Below are 23,357 nucleotides of genomic sequence, written 5' to 3'. Positions count from 1 at the left end.
CAAGAGGGAGCCCAAGCCCTCTTGCCCCGGCAATCATGCCCCCCCCCCCGACTCAATCTGGCCAGGAGGGAGCCCAAGCCCTCCTGGCCCCGGCAACCCCTTCCCCTCTGATTTAACGGGCCAGGAGAGAGCCCAAGCTCTCTAAACTAAACTAAACTAAACCTTGGGTTTGTATATCACGCCATCTCCGTGAGCATAGAGCTCGGCACGGTTTACAGAGTTAAGATAGAAAGGAACTACAATGAAGGGTTATAGGAGAGGAAGTAAGAAGATAGAGAGAGACAAGGGTACCAGAGAGCAGGAGGTGATTAGATTTTTGAAAAAAGCCAAGTTTTCAAGTGTTTGCGGAAGGATTAGAGGGAACTTGAATTTCTGAACGGGGATGTGAGATTGTTCCAGAGTTCTGTAATTCTAAAGGGGAGGGATGTTCCAAGTTTTCCTGCGCGGGATATTCCTTTTGTAGAGGGGAATGATAGTTTCAGTTTTTGGGAGGGTCTGGTGGAGTTGGGGTTTGAGGAGTTCCAAAAGAGTGGGATGACGGGAAGAAGGATGCCCCGGTGCCCCCCTTCCGATTTAACAGGCCAGGAGAGAGCCCAACCTCTCCTAGCACCGGCGACCCCCCTACTGGATTGGGTCAGGAGGGATCCCAAGCCCCTCTGGCCCCGGTGACCCCCTACCCCCACCCCCCACTACAATACAATGCAATACAAATATCTGAACATAAATATTTTATAAAATGCATTATTAAACATACAATTTATACTTAGAATAGGCCCAGCACAGGAGGCAGATCTTCGGGCACCGTCAGGACATGCTGGTGCCGGTGCCGGTGCGGAGGCTACACTGAAGTAAGAAGAGGGTTCGGGTGGGTTGGGGGACCTCAGGTCATGGCGGGGGGGTGCCCGATGGTGGTGGGGGGGGTACCGGATCGTGGGGGGAGGATGCCAGTTAGCTGGGGGAGCGCTCGCAAATCGAGACACACTCGGTTTCCGAGGCGCTGATTTTACGAATGTTTTGCTTGTCTTGCAAAACACTCGCAAACTGGTGCACTCGTAAACCGAGGTACCACTGTACTTGTATTCATTGATTGTATTTTGTAACTTATCGCTGACTGTCCAGCTCCTCTTGTTGTAAACCGCTGAGAGGAAGAGGAAAATGCGGTAAGCTCTTGTATGAAGAAGAATACACTAAGTAAGTCCTTGTATGATACAGGTGAAGCACAGTAAATCCTTTAGATACAGCTAAAGGTGAAGAAACAGACATCACAGTGGAAAAATTCCCTCTCTCCTCTCCTACTATAATAAATCAGTGTATTAAAAATCTAAAAAAATGATTTATGAGACATTTCTGACTACACTTATCAGCTGTCATGAACTAGGAGAAGTGAAACTTATGACTAACAAAAAACAAGCAAAGATCCAGTTCTTCTGCCTGACAACAGGCATCACATCTGTTATGATATCATAAAAAGATGAACACATCTCCTGATCAAGAATAGAATTCTAAAGAAAATTATTTAGCAAGAGTATCTTGTGATAAAGGCAGGGCTTGGAATTGCTGATGTGGTAGGATTAAAAGGACATATGCGGGAAACAGGTAAACAGGACATGCATATGGTATGACACAGATACTATGAACCAATTAATGAATTAACAAATGTAATGACGTGTAAGAAATAACCAATAAAGATTTATCATGTGATTTAGACCAACGTGGTGCTGGCCACCAAGAAATGTATAAAATCAGGCCTTTAAGAGGAAGTAAGCAGAACAGACATCAAAGGATCCTCAGGCCTGAAGATCACATTCTGTTACTCTATATGCTGAATGATTTATTCTTGTAAGCTGTTACTGATTTGTTAATAAATATACTTATTGATTGATACCAGTATATAGAGTGTGAGGTCTCTATCTTGGGGTAGGCCTAGACAGCTGGCCGACCTCACCGCCTCGAACTACCATGGCTTTGGCAGTATATAAGAAAATAAATAATTATTATTATTATAATTTGTCCCCTCATGGTAGCTTTAAAGGCATCCCATAAGGTTTCCAATGAGAGTTCCTCTGAGGCATTAATTTGAAAATATTCATTCATTTTTAATTGAAATTCTTCATGAAATTTTGAATCTGCAAGCAATGTATTATTAAATCTCTATACAGGTCTACTAGAATCTTTATCTGCAAATTTAAATTCAATCTAAACACCACCATGATCAGACAAAATAATTGGATCTATGGCGGCCTTTATTACCTGCTGTACTAAAGTATCTGATACAAAAACATAATCAATTCATGAAAAGGATTTATGAACCTGGGAGCAAAAAGAAAATTCCCGATCATTGAAATGGAGAATCCTCCAAATGTCCTTGAGTGCACATGAATGCACCAGATTATCTAATCCTAAAGACTATTATTCTACTAGGTTTTTTATCCAATAATTGATCCATCACAGCATTAAAGTCCCCTGCCACAACTACATTAGAGAGACTAAATACTGGATATGATCATTATTTTGTCACACTCATGAAGTAGAAGAAAAAGCCTCAGCCCCACCACTTCACCACTGCATTGTCTTATTACTGCGGGAAGAAATTACGTGGTGCTATCATCACTGGCAATTTCACATCGTTTCATGGTTTCATTTTTTATCTTTTTAAATTGCATTGAGTTCCAAATAAATAAGTATAAATTAGTGTAAATAGTAAGGAAGTAAATAGGTTATATGTACTTATCTCCCAGGGTTTAGCTGGCATAAAGATAAGTACATATAACCTATTTACTTCCTTACTATTTACACTAATTTATACTTATTTATATGGAACTCAATGCAATTTATAAAGATAAAAAATGAAACGATGAAACGATGTGAAATTGCCAGTGATGATAGCACCACGTAATTTCTTCCCGCAGTAATAAGACAATACAGCAGTGGAGTGGTGGGGCTGAGGCTTTTTCATCTACTTCATGAGTTTGACAAAACATGATCCATATGCAGTATTTAGTCTCTTTAATATTAATTTTACATATCTACTGGAATAAAGACTTTATATAAAACATTGCCATATCCTAGTGGACAACTACATTAGAAGCAGCCAATGGTCGTATCAACTGTTGAAGAGTCTTAAAAAAATTCATCCTGATGCGAATTAGGGGTGTATACATTAAAAAGCACCATCTTGTTTTCTCCCAAGCTCATGTCTACATGGATCCATCTGCCTAAGGGATCTCAGATTTTAATTTAAATGTAGCTAAACACTTATTACTAAGATTGCCACCCCAGCTTTTTTACCCACAGCAGGAGAATATAAACATTCACTAATTGAACCTCCTTTTAGTTTTTTTTGATTCAGTGGCATTTAAGTGACCTGTGGCAGGAGAGATGCCCTATCTCTCCTGCTGCAGGTCACGGCAGTTTGGGTAGAGGAGTGATGGCATCATGGTAGGATATATGAGACATCTCTCCTGCCATGATACATCACCCCCCGACAACATTGGGGCTAGAGAGAGCCCAAGCCCTCCTGCCCCACGATCCCTAACCCCCCGATTACGTTTAGGGCAGGAGGGAGCGCAAGCCCTTTTGCCCCGTGGCACCCCCAAACCCCCAATGAAGATCATGGCAAGAGGGAGCCCAAGCCCTCTTGCCCTGTGATCCCCAACCCCCCGATTACGTTCAGGGCAGGAGGGAAACCAAGCCCTCCTGCCCCATGATCCCCAAACCCCCAGATTCTGATCCAACCAGGAGGGAGCCCAAGCCCTCCTGGCCTCTTGCCCCCCACCCCCTTAAAGATCAGGCAGGAGGGAGCCCAACCCCTCCTGCCCAGGTGGACCCCCTATCCCCCACCCCCACCCCCCACTACAATATGGGCAAGAGGGATCCCAGGCCCTCCTGCCCTTGACACAACCCCCCAATGATTGCCCCCCCGAACCCCCGATTAGCCCCCCGCCAATCCCCAATCCCACCCCCATACCTGTTAAATGTTGGCCGAACAGACGGGTTCCAAGCCCGCCCATCCGGCAGGCCAGCCGGCTCCGGAATGGGGCCGGATTGGCCCAGGTGGCTGAAACCCCGCCCACAGGGGTTGTCATGGAAACATTTAATTTCCAAATTAGTCAACATATATATTTCCTCCATTTAATCCTTCCAAACCTTTTGAAGAATCTTCTTCTCCACTAATTTCTTCAATCTTTATAGTATTTTTAACCATTTCAGTTGGTATTTTCATCTGCTGACCAACTCTAAACTGCATTTCTGTATTCCCATTCACTGAACTTGTTTTCACATAAACAAACCCACACCGGCAATTAATATCCATGTATTAAGATCTCTTCTCTTCCAGGTTCCGTCCATTCACCACCTCCTAATCTGTCAGTGTTGTCTGTCTATTAATTGAACAGTGAATTCAGTTTCCTTAACTGCAAACTTTACCAAAAGTCACTTGCTGACTCTAAATGTAGATCAGACTGCATAATACAGTTGAAATTTCCTATAAGGAGGATCATTGCCAGCCTCAACATATTAGATAAGTATTAGAGAACATATTGTGATCCTGCCGGTACCAGGGTTTGAGATTGGCTACCGGTCAGGGCTCAACAACAACAGATCTTAGCGTGCTTTCAAAAGAGGTTGAAAGTCCTGCTGGATTTCATAAACATTGTAACATAAAAATGTCAGGAAAATAAAGCATTTTTCAAAATCTGAGTCCAACTTTATTTCTTATCACAGTTCCCCAAATAGCAAAAGTGCCACAGTTTAAGCTTTGAACTAAAAATCAAATATAAACAGAAAATTGGGACTTGTAAAAATAGTCCCCTCCTTTCTTGCAGGTAAGTGTCCAAATAATCCTGTTGTAGCTCTGTCTCACAGTTCTCACTCTCAACAAGGGCAAAATCAGAGCTACCAGAAACTTACACAATCTTGTCTTAGATTTCCCTAGGGTACACAAGCCCTAGCTCACTATACTGAATATGCCTGGCTTCGTTCAGGCCTTCCCAGCCATCTTAACAAGATGGTGGGGGAGGGGAGTAGCTGAATCCACCATATAAAGCTTTTCAAAACTGGCCCCACGATCCCAACCCGAGAAGATCTTCAGTGGATTCTCCCCCCACTACTACCCCTCTCACACCTTCAGCAACAGAGTCTCATACAAGCAGAAAAAGGTAAAAGTAAAAAATTCAAAAACAAACTTCATTCAGTGTCCCACAAAACAAGGTGCTGAATCCAGCAGTGAGCCTAGCAATGCTCACTCTGCCAGCACTAGTCCTTGTGCTTCCAGACAGCCAAAAAAGGATTTAAAAAAAAACAGTAAGGAAATCAAACTTAACTTTCATCTATGTAGACTTCTGATAAATCCATGGAAGTGTCCATCTCCTCTACTGCATCAGTGCTGGCTAGATGGTTTGCCTCAGGGAAAGTTTCTACATCCACCATCTCAACCTCATTACTCTGCTTGCATTCAGGAGCCCAGTCCTTCGAGACTCCTTCCTCTGCTGGCCTAGGACAGACTGACTTGCTCTTCCTAAGCTCTGCTTCTATAGCTCTTAATTGGCCACACCCTAACCTGGGGGGAGGGCAAACTGCTGCTTCTGCTGAGCTTTCTTCTGTGATTTCATTAATCTCAGCAGCTGAGCATTCCCTGAGTTAGGAGCCCGCCTCCTAGGCTGTTATTTTTCCAAGGCTACTCTAGGTTCCTCAAAACTGTTCCCCTGGTGTTCCACCTCCCCACAGAGTTCCTGTTCCTGAGTACTCATTTTGAACTCAGAGCCTGACTGTCTTCCTGAGTTAGAGCTGGTACATTGATCAGCCCTTTTCAGTTTCAGGCTAGAGTTCTGAGGAGTTCTCTTGGGCACAAACCTAGCTTTAAGGCTGGGGTTGTGTCAATATATAAATGTTTTCCTCCCAGTAACCAGCTCTCATTTTTCCATTGTCCCATGTTGAAATCTCTTCATTTAAAGTCCTTCTATTTTCCTCTCATAAACTGTCATCTGAATTAGTTATACTTGTCATATGCAACTGCCCTTCCAGGAAAGTTTATTTTGAAGAATATAAAAAGTCATCTTAACATAAAAATCATTAATATTTGAAATTAACTCCTTGTTTTACAAATCATGAATTAAGTCATTTTATTCAATTCTTTTTCAATAAATTCCTCCAGTTTAACAGGATCTCGATAGTGTTGCGTTTTGTTCATATAAGTAATTTTCATTACAGCTGGGTATATTAAACTGTATCTCACTCCTAATTCCCTTAGCTTTGGCCTCAATTGTAAAAAACTGCTTTCTCATCATGGCCGTGTGTTTAGCAAAATCAGTCTTACCCCTCAATAACTATTCTTCTCCTGAATTAATTCAGCCGTTTAATCTTCTATGGTCCCCGTCACATATCAGATACTTGGGAATTAATCTATATACATAATTTCCTGCTACGATCAAACACAATGGCGATAATTTGATAACAATCCTTAAATCCCTGTTACAATCCTGGCATCCCTTCCATCTCTCATGGTGGGGTAGAGTTGAGATGGTAAAATGGTTGTAGCTCCAAAAATTAACTTTGTGCTTAGCATGATTCCCCACTTATTTCCACCCCTTTTCTACAAAACAGTAGATAAACACATTTCTGCCTTCATTTGGAATCATAAACCCCCCAAAATTGCCCTTAAAAAGCTTAAAGCCCCAAAGGATAAAGCTGGTGTTTTTCTTCCAGATTTTCTACTTTATCATAAAGCTTTTATTTCTCAACAGGCCAATAATTGGTTTACTTCTTCCCATACATATCTCCTGCTTTAGCTTCAACTAGAACATGCTCTTTTCCCGGCCTATCCTTTACTGGCCCCTATTTTAACTTCTGACGCTATACTCCCCACTATTAATCCTATTGTTTCGCAATCAGCCAAATGTTTGCTTGAACTTGATGAAGTCCTAGACATACCTATCAAGAATTCTGCATATATTTCTCTATGGCACAACTCCCTATTCCTCATTAATAAAACACCCATATTTTGGTCTAAATGGGCCACTCTTGGAGTTCGATATTTAGCGGACCTTTGCACTCACTCGCTTCAACTTCTGACATTCTCAGAACTACAACATAAATTTGATCTCCCAGCCTCTTTCTTTTACCAATGGCTCCAACTCTCCTCTATGATTAAAAAATCTAAAATTCTACAATTGAGGAACACTGAAACTCCCACTATGTTTCATTTGCTTCCCAAACTCCTGAACACAGGTCACGTCACATCTTCTATATACAAACTTCTTCTTACTTCCCGACCTGATGTACACACACCCCTCCAAAAATCATGGGAACTAGACTGCAGACTTTCGGATTGAAATGGGAAACTTTCTGGTCCAAAACCATCCGAACCATCTCTTCAGCCAATTCAATGCAATCTATGTTCTTCCTCCACCACAAAGCCAATTGGACACCCCAAAAATTACATGTTTCAGGCCTTCTACCCTCCAACACTTGTTGGAACTGTAAATCACTTCCAAGCACCTTATTGCATATGATTTTTGAATGTCCATGTCTGCAAAATTTCTGGGCAGATGTTTGGTCTATTATTCAAAAAATCTTCCATCTCAACATACATCTCTCCCCTACAATAATTGTCCTTAAATCAGAGATACCTTCACTTAACTTATCAGCATCTCAATACACTTTATTCAACACACTTCTTATAGTTGCCTTACAGCTTGTTTTATCTAATTGGAAATCATTTGACTCCCTGAATGGCCATTTTTGGTATAAATCTGTCTTATTACAACACAAACAAGAGATGTTGATTTCTGCAACTATGCCACTAACAACAAAAGTACATTCTAAATGGTCCAATTTTACTGACTACCTAGACTCTCTTTAAAGCCTTAATACTAGTATTCTAGATATCTCCTACCTATTTTTTTCTCTTCTATATAGTGTTTCTTCTTCTCTTTTCCTCTCTTTGATCTCCAGGGGTACTGTCTCTTTTTCTCATTCTCTCCCTTCCCCTTTTCTTTTCATAATCTTCTTATTCTTTGCTTTTTCTCTTTCCCTCCCCCCCTTATATATTGTTCATAGTTACTTGGATACCTACTATACCAGTTTGAAATGTAATACAGTTGTATTTACTTGATCTTATCCTATTATAATGAATTTTATGCCCTTCTCTGTTTTTCCTTGTATCCTGGATATGATACTCGATGTTGTTATGACTTGTTATTCCCCTTATATTTTGTAAAATTTTCAATAAAATTTCATGGAAAAAAAAAGGAAGAAATGTCAGATGAGAGTTTTTCCATTGTACCTGCTTATGTTGTTTTTTGCTGTAGATAAAATTTCTAATACTTGTTGAAACCTTAGCACTTTTATAATTATTGGTCTTGGACTTGAGTGGGAAGCTTTGGAAGGAAGGCGGTGAGCCCTTTCAATTTCAAAAGGGTTTTTAAACTTTAGTGAAAGAACCTCCAGGATTAACTTCGTTAAAAATTCAATCATATATCCCCCTTCCAATCCCTCCGATAAACCAAGAATTCTAATATTATTTCTACAGTTCCTATTTTCTTGATCCTCAATTGTCTGCATTAGCCGATTTATTTTGTTTTGATCTATTTATATTGTAGTATTGTATCTTTAGCCTCTGATAAATGGTTTTCCGTTTGATCCGTTCTTGCATTGCAGCCAACCATTTGTTGTTTTAATTCTGCCAGTTCCACTTTTACTCCACTAAACTGGACTGTTACTCCTTTTATTAACTTTTTAATTGTGTTCAAATCTTCACACACTTGTTCAATCAGTTCATTCGGATCTCTAGGCAGTGGAATTTTAGAAGGTGGAATAATATCCTGTTTCACTCTTTTTGCTGAACTTCAGGCTTCTGAACGATTTTGTTTCCCTGAAGACATTTTTATCAGATAGAAGCAGTAATCCACAAGTTTTTCAAATAAGAACTTTCAGTATATTAATTTTAAAGAAAACAAGCATAGACAGGGAAAGCAGTTGTATTATTTCACTTTTTAGCCCCTCAGGAGCTATGCTGCTCTAATTTAGCCTTCAATTATTTCATTCCTCCATTTTTTGGGGTTTTTTTAATCCACTCATTAGGCAGGCTAGATCATTTATTTAATTCCTCACACTCACTTATTGTAAGTTTTCTAAGATTACTATTATTAGCTACTTCCTTTTTCCTCTTCTGTCAATATCTTTCAGGAGAGATGTTAAGCCTTCCAATCGTTTGTTGTAATTACTGGAATTGTGTAATTGTGAAAATGTAATGTGGCCGGGCCAGTCCCCCAAGTGAATAGGAAAACCTGGCTCAGACCGCAAGCAGGAATTTTGTAACGCCTTTTATGTGGTTAAGTGTAGGAAAAACCCGGATACCGGATTTCTGAAAACAGCATCAGGTTTATTAGTGTCCCAAAGAAAGAAAATGAGGAAAACAATCAAAACTTGGTATCTTGGACTTTCCCTTATCCCCTGCTTGTTCCGTCGTATAGCTCAGTCCCGGGGAAAGTCACCTTGGGCTTAATTCAGGAACTGGTTCAGTCCTCAGCACATACTTAATCAAAATTCAAAAGCAAAATCTCACCCTGGGTTCAGGACCTTTACTGTCCCCCCACCCCTCCTGAGCAGGCTCTCCTGCCCACAGTTCCTTCCTTTCGGCTGAGCACAGCCTGTGCCAACTTTCTCACCTTGCTCCTGTTTTCACATTCTCACCTTCCCAGCACAAAAACAAGATTAACTTTGCTGCTCTTGCTTTAACACTGTGCTCTCCCCACGGAGCTTCCACAGCCCATCTGACAGGCTGTGCGGGTCACACCTCCCTTAAGTTTAAAGGTATTCAAGCCCACCCAATATGACCCTTATCATTCTTATCTCCTGCTTCCTGGGGATCTGAACACTGTGCTATTTACTGTAGCACTCTCATTCAATTAGGCAGGGCTTTCCCAGCCCTGCTTCAGCTCAAGTTTAAATGGAGTGGAAACTTTCTGCACAGGACCATACGGGACCCTCACACACTGTACTCTTCCAGGTCCATGTCTTCATCAAACACACCACCCCCAGGGTCACTATACATTTCCCATCACACTCCTGGGAACCCGAGCTTTCCACATTCACTCCAGGCTTTTCCTCCCATCCCCCTCTCTGCATGCATGCTAGCTCTCTGGGGACGTTTACCTCAGCATAATCTCCCAACCCTGCTTCCTGTGGGTTACTGAGCCATTCCTCATTCCTCCCAGGGTTCACACTGTCCCTCCTGGTGAACGGGTCTCTGGCAAATCATCCTAGCTGAGGTTTAGGCAGCCTCTGGAAGCCAACATAGCCAGGCGTTGTGTGGTTTCCCCATTCAGAGTCACCTGGGTTCCCCTCCTTCCTCAACTGCCTTTCTATTTGAGTCCTTTCACTCTCCACACCACGAGGGTTAACCCCACCCCTTCTCAAGTGGGTTTCAGGTTTCTCCCTGACTCGGGGAAAGGATTGATAGGGGCTATTTCCAGCTTTCCCTGCCCTCCCTGCCTGAATTTTGGACAGAGTCACAATCTGCTCATTTCCCTTTCTCACAGCAGGAGCCAGATTGTGCTTATCAGCAGGGTGTCCCTGCCTTGTTTGGGTGAATACAGGGTTAAGGACCTTATTCTGGGTAGGTCTGGCTGCTTTCTGATACGTGACAGGAGCTTCCCTGTCACAGTAAACACCAGTACCTCCGAAGCAATCCGGTGTATATATGCAGGCAGAGCAGCCTCATCTGACCACATTTGCTTCACAGCTCTCCATCCATTCTCTGTTAGAAAACAAATCACTTCCCCCTGGCTGAGTTTTAGGGACTGAAAAGGCAGCAAAAGAAGTGCTCAGCAAAAACTGTATACATGTGCTAAATTACTTCTCAGTATGAAAACAATTAAGATTTTCCTGCCTATCTGATTTTTCACTGTCACTGCTGTATGCTTTCCAGTATACATCAGATGAAACTTTCTCTTTGTTCTCAGCTGTTATGTAAAATTGACAAATTATTTTGTCTTCTGCCTGATTCTTTTCCCACTGTCAGAATAATTAAGGCAGGCTGAAAACGTAATTCTTAGCAATCAGTATTTTATTACTTAAAACTCCCCAACAGCTGACTGCTACCCTTCACCTAAACTAGCAGTGTTATTTTTTCCTCTTCACTTTTGTACTCACAAGGGCTCACTGCAGCAAATGCCTCAGAGAATGTCAGTGATCTTTCTTCTGTTATCTTTAAATTCCCCTGTTTTAATGTTTCTCTCTAGCAATCTGTCTACCTTTTAGTGATTCCATTTATCTTGACTCGGACAGGATTTACCACCTCATTAACTTAGAATTGCAGGCTATTTCACACTGATAATCCAGCTGATTTCTCTCCTGCTTCTTCAAACTGTCATAACAGCTGATTCCAACTGTCAGCAAGCCTGAAGAGTGACAAAAGTTTCCCTTTTTTCCTTTCTTGTTCTTTTCTTTTAAGTCAACTTAGATTGTCAAATCCTTCGAAGTCAGCACAAGACACTTGGAAACTTTATTAGACTTTCCTGTCTTCTGTATCGACTGCAATATGTATGACTACCTCCCTTCGGGGATCCAGGCATACATTTGCGATCGATGCATGGAGAGGGATAGCTTGAAATGTCAGGTAAGACTATTGGAGGGAACAGTGATGGAACTTGAAGACAGAATCCGAGCACAGTAGAAGATTCTAGTGGAGTACAGCCCAAACGACGAGGTCAAGGATCTAGAAATGTTCATAGAGGAAGCCCATCAGCACCACGTAGAGATCCCAGGGCTGGAAAACTGTACTCAGGAAACCCATGTGAGTAGAGAAGACACCCATGCAAACACAGAAGAAAGCGAAGACGAGGTAGGAGACAACCGCACACCAGGAGGAATAGTGAGAGCACAGGAAGATGTCCCCTCACTCAAAGAACAGGGAACAATTTCAAGAGTATCATTGGAGGAAGAAGACTGGCACTACTCCAAGGACGTAGACCTACGCACCCCAAGGAACTCCCGAATAAAGAAGATGGGGATCATCGTAGGAGACTCCATTATACGACACGTGGACAGCCACACCGCAGGAGGAAGAGAGGACAGAGTCGTCACCTGTCTGCCTGGAGCAAGAGTAAAGGATGTGACCAACAGGATCTCCAGGATCATAGATGGCGCAGGGGGAGTGGACACCGCTGTGCTTATCCACGTGGGAACAAATGATGTGAGCGGGCGGAAGTATGACAGGGAAGAGATGAAGGGTCAGTTCCGCTCACTCGGAAGAAAACTGAAGATCAGGGAGGTTGTGGCCGTCCGAGCCATCCGGGCTAGGATTCTAAGGCTCTGAGCACGGCTACACCAAAATGAACATTTGCGTATGACCCGACATGGAGTCATCCTGTAGGACTGGATTTCCTTATAAAAAAAAAACTCCAAAATAAAGTTCCAACACTCAGACAGGTTAAATAAACAGTTCACTTTACTCAATGTTTTTGGAACAGGTAAGTAATGTCTTTCAGCATTCTGATATTTTTCTCCAGATTAAATACAGCATTTATCCGAGAAAAAGAAAACCAAACGTTTGCCAAAAAGGGCAAAGAAACCAAAAGTAAACTTGATTAGCTACCAGCTTTACTTTGTCACTGCTTTCCAGGTCTTGCCTCATACAGAGACCTTGGCTCCCTAGAGCTTACTTAGACTGCTGGAATGCAGTTGCTTTATTCAGTCCAAACCAAAAATTATAATCCAACATTCAGGTATCCTTCATTCTTAGTCCATAGCACAAAAATAAAGGAAAAACAGCCTCTGGCAACCACTAATTATGGCTGCCAGGAAAAAGAGAGAGTCCCAGGATTTGCACAATTACTGGCCTGAAAAACAGACTACAAATTCCCTCCCAGGTGGCAGCAAATCCTCTCCCACACTCTCTTTAAGCTATCACAGCAAAATCTTCATTCAAACAGCAAAACACAGCACACAAACGGTTTGCCAACACCTTCACTGTCTGGGGCTCAGCATTAAGTTCACCTGCATGGGTTCAGGTTTATCCTCTTCACGAGTCCAAGCCTCTGGGATATCCATGAACTCTTCAGATTGAGACAGATCTCCAGGCTGTTCAAACTGCTCTACTTCCATAGGCTGGCACTCGTTGTCCCTGTCTGGCTGGACAGGATCCTTAGGAAGGCAAGGACCTAGCTTCCTTCCTAGCCGGCTTCCTTTTCTACTGGGAGAGACAGGGTTATATAGTTTGGGGAGACGCCCTGCTGTGTCAGCCCTGGCAGTGTTCCAAGGGCCTCTTGGGCTCCCCCGGTGGTCAGTGCTATTATTTAGCTCATCCCTAACCTGATCCTTCCCAATTCCTCCCCGGTATTTCTTTTTCACTTCTTTCTTTTCTGAGCAGACTGGGACCTGTGCTTGGTGTATACCTGACTGGTCACATACCCCCACCGTCAAAGGGTACTTATCCCTATAAGCCCAAGGAATAGGGGGGAAATTAAAGCAAAACGTTTACTCGCCCTATTTGTGTCTCCTATTGCGGTATCTTTTCTCTTCTGGTCGGGGATCCGAGCAAAGATTCTCAAAATCCTCTGGCCAATGGAGCACAGCGGGTTCAGGGTTCTTAGTGTCTTGTTGTTTACAGGATTCTATACTTTCTAACCCTTCCACCCTCTCTGTGATGGCCGTAAGTACCTGGGCTATTTCCTCAACCCGCTCTTGTATTTGCCCTTGCAAATCCGTCACACTGCCCCCCACCCGCTTTACTGAGTCTTCAACTGAATCCAACAGGACGGCCTGTCGTTCTAATTGGTTCTTATTGCTACGACTCTGCTTAGCTAAACTGCCGGGTTCCATCCCCTCTGTGGTCCAAAGCTCTTGTGTAGACTGTACTTTTTTAAGTTGCTCTAGCCATTTTTTTTGCTGAGCTTGACTACCTGCAACTTTGGCCTCCACTTCCTGCATTTGTTGCCTTATTTGCTCGGATAGCCCTCCCAGAGTCTCAGCCTGATGCTGTCCCTGTAGGGCTATTTCCTGCTTTAGACTTTCTTTTAACTCTACCATACCGGTATCGGCAGGTGATTTTACGACCGGCATCAATCTGGAGACCGCCTCAACGCATTCCTCTCTCAGCACCTTCATTTTATCTTTCCACTGAGATTCCTGTCTGTCGGAGAACTCCCGAACCTGGTTCTGCACGGAAATCAACTCCTGCTGAAGGTGTATCATACTTTCCTTCAAGTCCACTCCTTTATCATCCTGGCATGTGCTTATTTCCGGTTTTGTCTTTTCTCTAAGGGAGTTTTCCCTCGAGGAACCAAACCCCTTATTACCCCTACTGGTTTCCCTCAAGTGTACCCAGCGCTCCAATCTGGCGTGCCAAATTCTTTCACAAATCATTTGCGCTATCTTATCACCACTCGCTACTTTATAATCACTATCTCCTTGGTTTACCAGCAGGACTGAGACATTGCCTCTATAGTCAGGGTCAACAATCCCCGCTGCCACATCGAGGCAATGATCTAACGCCAATCCGGATCGGGGTCCGATCCTAACATATGACCCCGGAGGAGGGGAAACTTGTACGTCGGTTTTAACCAACGCCCTACCCTTAGCGGGAATTACCTGTTCATGTGCTGCATAAATATCAAAGCCAGCTGCTTTGGAATATGCCTGGGTGGGTGCCTTAGCACTGTCCGAGAGAGGAACCCACTTAAGTGTGGGGTGCCACCTAGATCTAGCAGTATCCCTAGATTCTCGTCTTCTTTCCCCCTTTCTCCTATCGGGATACCAGCCTCTCTTACTCTGTGCTCCCAACACCAGTTTATACCAAGGTTGAAATTTATTCAAAATTTTATTCCCCCTGAGTCTGGTTGATTTCACCTCCTCCTCCCATCCAGGCCAATCTCTACCTAGAATCAATGGGAAAGGGCATGAATTTACCACAGCAACCTGAAGATTATATTTCTTCTTACCATGTTCCAATTCTATTTTCCACAATGGGTATCGTCTAGAATCCCCATGCACACATCTTATAGACACTTCTTTCCTACCACCCTCCTTAAAGGAAGAGGTCTCCATTTGTTTCCACATTTGGCGAGAGATAACAGATTGTTCAGACCCAGTATCAAGTAGTGCCTTTATTCTTTTCCCAGCCACCCCTACCAGGACCTGGCAGACTGCGGCCCCCGGTCTATTAGTGACCCGTTGTATCACAAAATCCCTCCTTTCTTTACAGAATCTTTGGGTATGTCCTACCTTTCCACATCTATAACACCTTCTTTCACTTCCCTGAGTGTTAGAACAAGGTGTGGGAGAGACTGCGTCCTTAAATGGGGTTTTCTTATTCCCGCTCTTATTCAATATAGCTGGATTCTGCCTAAATGGGGTAGATGGTCCTATATTCGTGCCTTCTCCTGGGAGGTCTTGGGAGTCCAGGTAAGCCTCTGCTACAGCCAGTACCTGACCCAGTGTTTTACAATTTTGTTTTCTTATCCATGATTTGATATTTTTAGGCACGGCTTCCAACAGTTGTTCCTTTACTACTTCGCAAAATAGTGCCCTTGCATCATTTATGAAAGGCTGTAGCCACTTCTCTGCCAACTTAGTGATACGTTGGAGCAGGGCTTTAGGCCTTTCCGAAGGGAGCATCTGGGTGGCCCTAAATTTCTGCCTATAATGCTCTCCTGTAAATCCCAAGTAATCTAATATGTGGGTTTTTACAGCTGGATAATTGCTAGCCTGTTCTGGACTTAGGGTTTGGAAGGCGGCCAAGGACTCACCAGCCAAACAGGGCAACAATCTAAAGACCCATTGTTCTTGTGGCCAACCTGCGGCTACCGCTATCCGCTCAAATGAGCACAGGAAATCATCTGGGGCATCTCCGGGTGCAATCTTACACAAGTTTATATTCGTTAATGGAGACAATCCTACCGGAGTCTGAGGAAGAATATTCTGAATCTCCGGGCGTAGTGGTTGTGCAGCTGTTTGTTGCAAAATCTGCGCGAACATCCGAGACTGTTCTTGCATAGTCGACATCAATTCTCCATGTTGGCGCAACATGGTATCCTGGCTTGCTTGCCAACGCTCCTCGCTGGTCCTTAGGATGCCTTTTAGCTCCTCAGCCTGTCTCTGTTGCTCGCCAGCCAGCGCTGCCAGTATCTGGGTCTGCTCCATATCGAGGACCTGCAAGGTAAACAAAAAGAAAAGGAACCCAAGTGCGGCTACTTGGTACCCGTGTTCCTCCCCTTCCTAGCCTCCCCAGCCTAGGTACTCTTACCAAGAGGACTGGTGAGTCTGTGCCTTTGGGTTTTAGGCCTCCTTGGCCCCCAGTCGTTCTCCGCACGGCTTGTCTCCCTCTGGTACTCTGGTCCCCTGGAACCGACTCAGGACCTCCGCTCTGGAACTCCGGTCCACTGGAACCGACTCAGGAACTCTGCTCTGGTTCTCTCCGCACGGCTCTGGGACTCCGGTCTGGCGTTCACCAACTCCACACTCCCACTGAACTCCACAGTGCTCCTCCCATGGAAATACTGTAGATTTTTTTTTTTTTCCGGGTTTCCGGTTTCCGGCTGGAAACTCCTCCTCTGCATAAATCTCAGGAAACTTTAGCTTAAGCGCTCAAACAACAAAAAAAAAATTAGACTTCTTAGACCAACAATTAGTCCACAGTTCAATTGACAAAACAGAAAGCCACAAAGCCTTCTCCAGCACAAGTCCAAAAAAAAACGTTTTTTTTTTTTTGTTTTTTTTCCAAAAATGTCATTCACACTAGTGTCCTACAGGAGGCGCAACATCCCACTCCTGATACCACTTATGTGGCCGTCCGAGCCATCCGGGCTAGGATTCTAAGGCTCTGAGCACGGCTACACCAAAATGAACATTTGCGTGTGACCCGACATGGAGTCATCCTGTAGGACTGGATTTCCTTATAAAAAAAAAACTCCAAAATAAAGTTCCAACACTCAGACAGGTTAAATAAACAGTTCACTTTACTCAATGTTTTTGGAACAGGTAAGTAATGTCTTTCAGCATTCTGATATTTTTCTCCAGATTAAATACAGCATTTATCCGAGAAAAAGAAAACCAAACGTTTGCCAAAAAGGGCAAAGAAACCAAAAGTAAACTTGATTAGCTACCAGCTTTACTTTGTCACTGCTTTCCAGGTCTTGCCTCATACAGAGACCTTGGCTCCCTAGAGCTTACTTAGACTGCTGGAATGCAGTTGCTTTATTCAGTCCAAACCAAAAATTATAATCCAACATTCAGGTATCCTTCATTCTTAGTCCATAGCACAAAAATAAAGGAAAAACAGCCTCTGGCAACCACTAATTATGGCTGCCAGGAAAAAGAGAGAGTCCCAGGATTTGCACAATTACTGGCCTGAAAAACAGACTACAAATTCCCTCCCAGGTGGCAGCAAATCCTCTCCCACACTCTCTTTAAGCTATCACAGCAAAATCTTCATTCAAACAGCAAAACACAGCACACAAACGGTTTGCCAACACCTTCACTGTCTGGGGCTCAGCATTAAGTTCACCTGCATGGGTTCAGGTTTATCCTCTTCACGAGTCCAAGCCTCTGGGATATCCATGAACTCTTCAGATTGAGACAGATCTCCAGGCTGTTCAAACTGCTCTACTTCCATAGGCTGGCACTCGTTGTCCCTGTCTGGCTGGACAGGATCCTTAGGAAGGCAAGGACCTAGCTTCCTTCCTAGCCGGCTTCCTTTTCTACTGGGAGAGACAGGGTTATATAGTTTGGGGAGACGCCCTGCTGTGTCAGCCCTGGCAGTGTTCCAAGGGCCTCTTGGGCTCCCCCGGTGGTCAGTGCTATTATTTAGCTCATCCCTAACCTGATCCTTCCCAATTCCTCCCCGGTATTTCTTTTTCACTTCTTTCTTTTCTGAGCAGACTGGGACCTGTGCTTGGTGTATACCTGACTGGTCACAAGGTGAAGGTGGCCTTCTCTGAAATCCTCCCTGTACCAAGAGCAGATGGAAAGAGACAAGGGGAATTGCAAGCAATCAACGCCTGGATGAGACGATGGTGCGAAGACGAAGGCTTCGACTTCATGCGAAACTGGACGGCGTTCTGGGGAAAAAGCAAGTACTACAGAAGGGATGGACTACACCTCAACAAGGAAGGAGCAAGAGTTTTGGCAGGCAACATGAAGAAAGCAATAGAGAAGGCTTTAAACTGAAGGACAGGGGAAAGCCGACAGTCGACCACCGGTCGATGGTATGGACAACAGGATGCCCCGACGTAGGAACAAAGGACTACTACTCATACATAAGAGAGGTCGACCTCACAGCCAACAAAGGAGAACAAGCAGGAAGGGACAACTCAGACACAGGAGGGGAAGACCACACAGCAAACATGGAAGATAACACAGGAGCAGTAAAGGATACCGTAAATAAAACTGTAAGGACAGCCAAGAGTAGAAGGTCCAAAAAGGTAACACGAAGGGAACTTAGATGCATATATACAAATGCTAGAAGTATAGGAAACAAAATGGGAGAACTAGAGATGATAGCAAGACATGAGAACATGGATATCATTGGCATAACAGAAACATGGTGGAATGAAGAAAACAAATGGGACACAGTACTACAGGGATACAAACTATATAGAAGGGATCGAGAAGGGCAGAAAGGTGGAGGTATTGCCCTATATGTTAAGGAAGAAATAGATTCTGTTGGAATGATTACAACAGACAGAAAAGAGAAGCTGGAGTCCCTCTGGATCAAAATTCCTGGTCAAAATGGCGCAGATACAAAAATTGGCCTTTACTATCGTCCCCCAGGACAGGCGGTAGACACTGACTCAGAAATGATGGAGGAAATCAAACAAGTATGCAAGACAGGCAATGTAGTTATATTGGGAGACTTCAATCTCCCAGGAATAGACTGGAAACTAGGAGCCTCCAATTGCGGCAAGGAGGCCAAGTTCCTGGAGATGCTAGGGGATTGCTTCCTGGAGCAAATGGTAAAAGAGCCGACAAGAGGCGACGCCATCTTGGACTTAGTCTTAAATGGTCTCAAGGGACCGATAACAGAAGTAGAAGTCAGGGCTCCATTGGGAACGAGTGATCACAATGTAATCAACTTTAAACTGGACATCGGGAAAAGGAAACATGCCAAAACCTTAACCACCACCTTAAACTTTAAAAAGGGTAAATACGATTGCATGAGAGCCATGGTAACAAAACGACTCGAGAAGATGGTGGACAAACTTGAAACAGTAGATCAGGCATGGTGCCTATTGAAAAATACTATTGCAGAAGCACAAGATCTCTACATTCCGAGGATTTCTAAAGATCGGAGAACTAAAGGCAAAGGAGAACCGGCATGGCTTACCATACAGGTGAAGGAAGCCATAAAAGAAAAGAAGGACTCTTTCAAAATATGGAATTGCACGAAGACAACCGAAGCCTGGAACAAACATAAAGATGAGCAGAAGAAATGTCACAAAGCGGTGAGGGATGCAAAACAGGACTATGAGGAAAAAATAGCCCGGGAGGCCAAAAACTTCAAGCCCTTTTTTAGATACGTGAAGGGGAAAAAACCTGCAAAAGAGGCAGTGGGACCCCTGGACGACAAGGGAATAAAAGGGTACATCAAGGAAGATAAACAAATCGCAGACAAACTAAATTCCTTCTTTGCCTCCGTCTTTACGAAGGAGGACACCTCAACAATACCTGAAGCGGAGAAACTGTTTACAGGAGAAATAGAGGACAGCCTCACCACAGTTGAAGTGAACTTGGATCAGATATACTACCAGATCGACAAACTTAAAAGTGACAAATCCCCTGGACCGGATGAAATTCACCCGAGAGTCTTGAAGGAATTGAAGGTTGAAATCGGAGAGTTATTGCAAAAACTTGCAAACCTGTCAATCAGAACTGGACAGATACCAGACGACTGGAAGAAAGCAAACGTCACACCAATTTTCAAAAAAGGATCGAGAGGAGAACCGGGCAACTATAGACCTGTGAGTCTTACGTCTGTCCCCGGCAAGATGATTGAATCACTGATCAAGGATAGCATAGTTCAGCACTTGGACACACACGACTTGATGAAACCCAGTCAACATGGATTCAGGAAAGGGAAATCGTGTTTGACGAATTTACTCCAATTCTTTGAGACCGTGAACGAGCAAATTGATAGTGGAAAGCAGGTGGACATAATATACTTGGATTTCCAGAAAGCGTTCGACAAAGTTCCACACGAAAGACTTCTCAGGAAACTACAAAGCCATGGCATAGAGGGAGATATACAAAGATGGATAGGCAAATGGCTGGAAAACCGAAAGCAGAGAGTGGGCATAAATGGGAAGTTCTCTGACTGGGAGAAAGTGACTAGTGGTGTACCCCAGGGCTCGGTACTTGGGCCGATCCTTTTTAATATTTATATCAATGACTTGGAAAACGGAACATCCAGTGAGATCATCAAGTTTGCAGACGACACAAAACTCTGCCGGGCAATCAAATCGCAGGAGGATAGTGAGGAACTCCAGAGCGATTTGTGTCGGTTAGAAAAATGGGCGGAGAAATGGCAAATGAGGTTCAACGTGGAGAAATGCAAGGTAATGCATTTAGGCAGTAAGAATAAGGAATACGAGTACAAAATGACAGGTGCAACTCTGGGAAAAAGTGAACAAGAAAGAGACCTGGGTGTACTGATAGATAGGACCCTGAAGCCGTCGGCACAATGCTCGGCAGCGGCAAAGAAGGCAAATAGAATGTTGGGCATGATAAAGAAAGGAATCTCGAGTAGATCGGAGAAAGTAATAATGCCGCTTTATAGGGCAATGGTCAGACCTCACTTGGAATACTGCGTCCAACATTGGTCTCCCTACCTAAAGAAGGATATAAAACTGCTGGAGAGGGTGCAGAGACGAGCAACTAAACTAGTGAAGGGTATGGAGAAACTGGTATATGAGGATCGACTTAAAACACTGGGATTGTTCTCCCTTTAGAAAAGGAGACTGCGGGGGGATATGATCGAGACTTTCAAAATACTGAAAGGAATCGACAAAATAGAGCAGAGAAGATTATTTACATTGTCCAATTTGACACGGACAAGAGGACATGAAATGAAGCTAAGGGGGGACAAGTTCAGGACTAATGTCAGGAAGTTCTGCTTCACACAGAGAGTGGTGGACATCTGGAATACTCTCCCAGGGGAGATTATTGCGGAATCGACAGTCCCAGGCTTCAAAAGCAAACTAGATGCATATCTCCTTGAGAAAGGCATATAAGGATATGGTGGCTATAAAATAAACCAGGTGTATACCTGGCGGGGCCTCCGCGTGTGCGGATCGCCGGACTTGATGGACCGAAGGTCTGATCCGGAGATGGCGCTTCTTATGTTCTTATGTTCTTATTAGAAAAAGTTTAGTTTTATGCTGGTAACAGGCACCAGAGAGAGGTAATCTGATCTCTCTGTTCAGCACTGTCCCCACACTGAATTTACTAGGAAAATATAAGCAGATTGCTTTTTGCCAGGCTATCGCTTAGTATTTAAGCTAAATATTTCTGCGAGTATAATACTTTGGATTAGGAAAAACCTTCATTTAAGTCAGTATATAGGCATCTGGGAGAGGAGCTCAGCAGTTATGCTTCCATCTTGTCCTGCAGCCAAGCCACGCCCCCTGTTCTTTGAGTTTTAAAAAATTTTATCGTTGGTAGATCATTTTGACTTGGTCATTTTAAAAGTAGCCCGCAAGCCCAAAAAGTGTGGATACTGTGACAAACCCAGCACCAGCTCTAGTTTTGCCCCTGGTAAGATCCGGTGCAGAAGAGCTGACCAGGTTGATTCTGGCGGTCAACTTGAGGCTGACCTCTCTTGCCCCTATATTCAGAATGATAATGGTATGGAACAGAGGCAGACAGACTGGCAACAGCAGCCTCCGGGCTATAGGGCTACTAGAGAAGCCACAAGGAATGTAGATGCACTGAATAAACCCAGGCAGAGAAAAGCTGCTTTAGAACCAAAGCCCATCCCCCGCTACAGGCTGAAGGGGATTGGCTCTGAGCTGCTTAAGAGGAGACTGATGCAAGCAGCAAGAGGAGGAGCGAGTGACCAGGGTGAGTCACTCTCACAGCCCAAGGCAGGGCAGGAGCCGTGGAGCCAGGCAGAAGAGCCAGAAGTTCCAGATTGGCCCATGCAGGAGGTGGAAGAAATCCTTCCCACCTCAAACTTCCAGATTCCTGATTGTGTGGAAAGCATGGAGGTACAAGTTGCTGGTCCTACGATAGATAACCAGACAGAATGCATGGACATTGAATGAAAGGAAGTGAGTAACTGTGAAGCAATTAGTGTGTTTTTTTTTTTTCTTTCTTCTTGCGCTTTCTTTCTGTGCAAGAAAAGCCTGAAGAATTTGCTATGTTTTTGGGCTTTATTATGATTTTTGGTTTAAGTACAATACTTACCTAAATACTGACTACTGGATTTACTTAAAGCCAAGTTTGAGCAAAAGAACCTAAAGGTTGAATATTTAAGTTTATTTTTGAACTGTGAAAATCCTGCTGTGGCTCCCATTCCTGGGAAGCTAATTAGCTTCAGTGTTCCCGCTAAGCTGCGCTGGCCTGTGCTCGCGCACAAAATATTACATCGCAGCGCAAAGTTTCTCTTCACAGCGCACACACGCGTCGGTAAGGTAAGGGGACGCATTGGGGGGATTGCACTTCCCCACAATTGCCATGCTTCGGTTCCTCTTCTTCCTTCCTTCCTCCCCCCCCCCCCCCGCGGGACCCTGCGGCACCATCAACTCTTACTCCCTCTAATGTCGGCCCTGCAGCTCCAGACTTCCTCGCACCTTCTCCCCTCCCCCTTTGGATCGCTATTATTTTAAATGTTATAGCCGCTGAGCTGTATCCATCAGTGGAGATGTCTAACCTCGGCCTGCCCCGGAACTCTTACTGCAACAGTGACTTCCTGTTCCTGCCTAGACGGGCGTCTGCTGCAGTAAGAGTTCCGGGGCAGGCCGAGGTTAGACATCTCCACTGATGGATACAGCTCCGCGGCTATAACATTTAAAATAATAGCGATCCAAAGGGGGAGGGGAGAAGGTGCGAGGAAGTCTGGAGCTGCAGGGCCGACATTAGAGGGAGTAAGAGTTGATGGTGCCGCAGGGTCCCGCGGGGGGGGGGGGGAGGAAGGAAGGAAGAAGAGGAACCGAAGCATGGCAATTGTGGGGAAGTGCAGAGCTGCAGGGAAGAGTGTTGCGGTACCCAGCTGGAGGGAGAAGGAAGATGAGGGAGGGAATTAAAGGAGATGCCAGGGCTTGGAGCGTAGGAGGAAGGTATGCCAGTCTAAGGGAAAAGGAAGGGGGAGATGTGAGAGCATGGAGGGGGAGCGAAAGATGGAAGAAAAGGAAAGGAGAGAGATG

This window comes from Geotrypetes seraphini, chromosome 9, assembly GCF_902459505.1.
Source record: "Geotrypetes seraphini chromosome 9, aGeoSer1.1, whole genome shotgun sequence".
Lineage (NCBI taxonomy): Eukaryota > Metazoa > Chordata > Amphibia > Gymnophiona > Dermophiidae > Geotrypetes > Geotrypetes seraphini.
Note: the sequence above shows the minus strand (reverse complement) of the source record.